Source organism: Geospiza fortis, unplaced genomic scaffold (assembly GCF_000277835.1).
Source record: "Geospiza fortis unplaced genomic scaffold, GeoFor_1.0 scaffold662, whole genome shotgun sequence".
Classification (NCBI taxonomy): Eukaryota; Metazoa; Chordata; class Aves; order Passeriformes; family Thraupidae; genus Geospiza; species Geospiza fortis.
The window spans coordinates 409,698-415,517 of record NW_005054450.1 but is presented as its reverse complement, the minus strand read 5'-3'; positions in this window follow the sequence as shown (position 1 = coordinate 415,517).

Here is a 5,820-nt window from a genome sequence, read left to right as displayed (position 1 = left end):
CAGGAATGTCACAGCATTCACCGTGGAACAAGCAGCAGAATGTGATTTTTTAATTTTTTTTTTCCCCTGAGAATATTCTCGGGGCAGGTTCGTTTTCCCTGTGAGTCCTGTCAGGATGAGCAGGGACGAGCGGCAATAACAGGGATCAGAATTCCAGAATTCCAGAGCCATTATCCCAGGGTTTATTATTATTTATTATTATTTATTTATTATTCCCTGCTGGAATGGCACCTGGGGGTGCTCCCCTGTCCCCCAGAGCCATCCCCAGCCATGGGCAGAGCTTTGGGATCAGCTCAGGCTCTTCCTCCTCCCCCCTTTTTGGGGTTGCTAAATATTCCCCAGTGATTTTCCTGCCTGGCTGATGCCATTTTTATAAATAGGCTGCTCATGCATTTATTATCTCTCCTTTGGAGGCACAGTGTGACACAGAGCTGTCTGTTCCCAGCTCGGAATGCTTCTCCAAATTCCCAATAAATCAGGAATTGCTGCAGCACCGTTTGAGCTCCTTGTCAGGAGGGGGTGAACGATGAGAAATCCACATTTAGAAAGAACTTCCAGATCTCCCCGTCCCAAACAGCAGAAGAGCAGGGACAGGACTCAGAGAACTGGCAGGGATGGAAAAAGAGCTGGGATGACGGAGAAGGAACTGGGGATGATGGAAAAGGAACTGGGATGATGGAGAAGGAGCTGGGATGATGGAGAAGGAACTGGGGATGATGGAGAAGGAGCTGGGATGATGGAAAAGGAGCTGGGATGATGGAAAAGGAGCTGGGATTATGGAAAAGGAGCTGGGAGGTGCCTCCTGGTGGAAGCAGAGCTGGGATGATGGAAGAGGAGCTGGGATGTGCTCTCCTGGTGGAAAAGGAGCTGGGATGGGCCTACTGGTGGAAAAGGAGCTGGGATTATGGAAAAGGAGCTGGGAGGTGCCTCCTGGTGGAAAAGGAGCTGGGATTATGGAAAAGGAGCTGGGATGGGCCTACTGGTGGAAGAGGAGCTGGGATGTGGCCTCCTCGCTCCACCCTCTCCCACCAGGGATGCTCCAGGTCCCTGCCCAGCTCCAAGGAGAAGGGAGGGCAGGCAGCTCTGTGGCTCTCCCCGCTGCAGCTCCGTTTCCAGGAAAATTTGCCCTTTCACAGTTGCTTCAGCGAAAATGTCAGCGAATGCCAAACGCCCCGAGCCACAAACGCCGGGCGCAGGAGAGGCTCCATAAATCAGGCAGCAGTTAGTGGGAAAAAATCAGGTTCCAAGGAGCAAAGCAGTGGGATACGGGGTCGGTTTTTGTTTTTTGGGGGTTTTTCCCCCCTCCTCCGAGGCAGGGCAGCAGCGTTTGAGTTCATTATGCGGCGCAGCAGTGGAGGAATCCATCCCATTGTCCGAGCGCGGCTGTTTTTTTGTGGGTCGGGGCGGTGAGTGTGGCTGCGGGTGGGAACAAAGGCGCCCCGCGATCACCTCTGCCTGCCCACAAAGGCCGGGGGGCTGGTGGCCCAGCCGGGAGCAGGGTGGCCACAGCTGTGACCAATCCAACACAGCTCCCCTCAATATGGAGTGACCCCGGTGCTTTCTGCAACCTGCTCCGGGCTCATCCCCGAGCGCTCGCACAAAAGCCGGGAACAAACAAAACCTTTGTCAGCACTTCCAAGGCTTTCCCTCCGAGGGGAAAAAAAAAATCTTAAATATTTCATTAGGCTCTTCTCGCGCCTTTCTATTTCCTTTTTTTTAGTTTTTTTCTTTTTTTTCTTTTTTTTTTTTTTTTACCTGCTCTGGGTTTTAAAAAAATTTAAAAAAAAAAAGCCAAAGTGGACATGAAGACAAATTGGACACGAAAACAAAGTGGACATGAAAACTCTGGGTGAAAAAATGAATAGAGGAGAGGTTTAAAGGAAGGGAAGGGATGGGTTTGGAGGTGGGGGAAGCTCCTCGTGCTGCTGTCCTGGGTGGAATTACGAAGGGAAAAATAAATTCTCACAGGTGAAATAGGTTTTAAATGAAACTAAAATGAACTTTAAATAAGTTTTGGAATAGTTTTTTTGTTTATTTAGGCAGATCAGCACTGAGACGCTGCAGCCAGAGGGGCTGGGGAGGTTTGGAAAAGGCTCCTGGGTACCTGGTGGGTGCATTCCAGCTCTTGGATGGCGGGAGATCCCAAGGGAGGTCATGGAACCATGGAATGGTTGGGTTGCAAGGGACTTCAAAGTCAGCTCATCCCAGCCCTGCCGTGGGCAGGGACACTCCAGCATCCCAGGCTGGCCTTGGGCACTTCCAGGGATGTGGAATCACCTGTGCCAGGGCCCCACCACCCTCCCGGGGAAGGATTTATCCCTAATTCCCCATGCAAACCTCCTCTGCGGCCAAACATGTGGAGGCTGCAGGAAGAGGAGGTGGGGAAAGAAAAGCCAGAAGTTCCATCCCATCCCACTGATCCCATCCCACCAGATCCCACTGATCCCACCCCACTGATCCCATCCCACTGATCCCATCCCATCCCATCCCCTCCCACTGACCCCATCCCATCCCAAATCTCCCAATGACCTTTCCCAGGCTGGGAGGGCTCCCTTTGCTCCCCAGGCTCTCGCTCCAAGCCTGAGCTCACAAATTTTACAAACATTACAAACATGAAACACTTTTAATAACTCTGCCCTGCCACAGAGCCCGTTCTGCTCCACTAAACGACTCTGACAGCACTTTTCCCCCTTTTTTCCCCCTTTTCTCCCCTTTTCCCCTTTTTCCCTGCCCCGATTCCAGGAGCTCCAGAGGGGAAGGAGCCAGGCACAATGGCCTCACTCCTCTTTTGTTTCAGCCTTGATTTACCCCCCCACTTTTAAGGACCCTCCTGAATAATTCAGTGTTATCACTCAGGATGATGCTGGATTATTACAAGGCTTCCTTCCCTCCCGTCCTCCCCCTCTGAATGGGTTCAAAGGAAGTCGTGGAAGGCAAACACACAACGAGGAGGTTGCTGCTCTGCCCCTCTGCTGTCAGCTTGATAAATATAATGTGTCACCAATTAAAAACCCATTGCCATTCTGTGCTGCAGCCCGGCCTCGTTAGGGCCCTCCTCCCGGGGTGGCTCCCAGGAGCTGCTGCTATCATTGTTGATAACAGAGGAGCTGCTTTTTCCCATCCTGGGCCATTTCAGGCCTCCACATTGGCATGTAAATAAGTTATTCACCCGGCATCACTTGCTGATAGAAAAATGACCATGAAACTCTTTGATTTTGGGTTTGCTCTTGTCACCGGCGCACAATGAAATCAAGAGTTGCAGTTTTCTGGCTGGGGCTTGTGGAGGGCTTTTATTATTTTTTTCCCTCCTTTTTTTCTTTGCCTTTTCTCTTTCCCAACTCTCCCCTTGCAGCATTTGTATGGAAATGGTGCCATCCCACAATTAATGCCGGGGCTGACCTGCGAGGTGTCCCCACTCCAACAGAGCAGATCCTTGTTTATTTTTGCCCTCCCCAGGAACATTCAAAAACAATTTGGGTCACGCAGGAAAAGCTGTTGGCTTTTCCCCCTCATTATTTTTGGGGCTCTCAACGCCTTTGGAGAGGAGAAAGGAACTCCTGGACTCTTCCCCACGGGGAATCTGGGACAGTCCCACAGCTCTGCCTTGCCCCAGGGTGCAGCCAGGGAAATTTTCCCTGGAATATTGATGCATTCCTTCAGCCTCCCTGCCTCTCTCCAGCTGCTTTTCCCGCAGGGATTTGCATTCCCTTTGGCAGCTCCCAAACCATTCCTGTTTTCCCCTTATTCTGCCTCAATTTCGGGGCGCTGGGCACCTTCCCCAGCGGTCAGAGCTCACCCACAGCCACTGGGAACTTCATTCCCTGGCACCAAAACCCCTGGGAGCTTGGTCCTGCCACTGCTGGGTCCCAACACAGCAGCAGCCAGGTGAAGGGGATTTATTCTGGGGCAAAAAGCTGTTGGGAATTAACTGGAAAAAACCAGGGAATGTTTTGGGTGGAACGTGGGGATCTGCTGTGGTCAGAGCTCCTCATTTCCAATTTAAGATCTGCAGCGCTTTAAGATCTCCACACCACCCTGAGCTGGGACATTTCCAGACTGAAACCACCACCAACCTCTGCGGCTTTTATATTTTTTATTTTATTTGTTTTTTGCCTCTGTTTTGTGTTGCTTGGGCTTTTTTGTTGTTTTTTTTTTTTTTTTTTAACTTCAGCAGAGCTTTTGGGGAGGGATGGGAGAATCTTTCATTCGGGGGAGCTGGGCCCAGCGGTTTGAGTGATAAAGATGCTTCTGTGCAGCGTTTGAAGTGGAAATTCATGCAGATTTGGAGCCTGGATGCTCCCAGCAACGTTCTGGGAAGCTTTGCTTGTTAGATCCGTGTAATAAAAGTTCCTCCCTCCCAGCCCAGCCCAGCTCATCGCCGGCCTCTCTCTGGGCACAGTCTGGAATCTCTGAAGTTCCCCCTCGCCTGCCAAGCACCACCTGCAAGAGGGGGAGTTCCCTGGAGCTGGGAGACAAAAGGATTTGCAATCAAAGCCTCGGAACAAGGGGGGGAAAAGGAAGGAAAAAAGGCATCAAAAAGTTTTTCCACGTTCTGGGGTGGCTGGGAAAGAACTGTGGGGTTTTCTTGCCTCACTTGCAGGCTATGGGAACGGGGATGTCTCCCAAATTCTCTTATCTCCCTTTTTGGTGGGAAGAGGATGATGGAATTTAATCCTGTGGGACACAAATTTGCCTTTCTGGGCAGTGTTGTCGTTGCTTGGCTTCCAAGAGAAACGTTTCGACTTTGGTGTGGAAAAGTCAGGATTAAACTCGGTGGGTGAAGCAGAGGGAAGAGAACAAATTGGAATTCTTACCTTGGACTCCCAATCTCATTCCTCTTTTTTAACCAAATGGATTTTGAGGGAGTTGAGAGGTCAAAAATTCCACAGCAGAAGTCTGTGAGTGAATCAGGGCTTTGGAATGAGATGATCTTTTAGGACCCTTCCAAGCCCAAACCTGGGATTCCAGCCCCAAACTCTGGGATTCTATAAAGAGAATTTCATTTTTCAAAAGGCCTGAAAGAGAGGGGGGAGAAAACCTTGTGGCCTTGTGGGGGAAATGAGAGGGGAGACGTGGGGTGAGAAAATCCATCTGGGGATGGGTGGGCAGGGCAGGACAAGAGTTTTGCTCTCCAAGGAAATCCTTTCCCAGCAGGTTTTGGGCCAGCAGGAACAGGCGAGGAAAGAGAACTTGAGGCATTCAGGAGAACACTGGAAATGCCTTAAAAATTACAATTACAATTAAATTGCAATTCTTGTGCCACCTGAAAAGCCTTTCTGAGCTTTGTACCCCACTCGGGACCACGGGATGACTTTTCCCTTCCTCCTCCCGGAATGATCCCCTCCACCTTTGGTTTGCCACCCCCAAACCCAGGCTGGAGCCCCGATTTTCCGCCACTCCCACCCCTCCTGCTGCTGCCTCGTTATTCTTTAACTTCGCACGGCCCCGTTTCCCTGCAGAGCCCCGGGGCAGGAGCCGGGAATGTTTATCCCGGGAATGTTTATCCGCTGTCCCAGCCCCGGGGTCACCCCGGGGATTGTCACCCGAGCCCCCCTGCCCTCCTTAGGGATGCACCGGGCTGTCAGTAACGAGGCCACGAGGTTTATTCTCCCCATCTCAAAAGATAATCTGGGAATAATTGGGACTTAAGGAACTGGTGGGAATCTGATTTTTTGGCGGCGCTGCCATTCAGGAAACAGATGGACATCTTATTTCGCCCTAATTTGATGGGCTTGCTTGACAAAATGGCAGAGGTTGCACTTTGCTACAATAATCAGCTGCCACTCAGACTTTGTAAGGGGCTTGTGGAGGTTTCTTCTT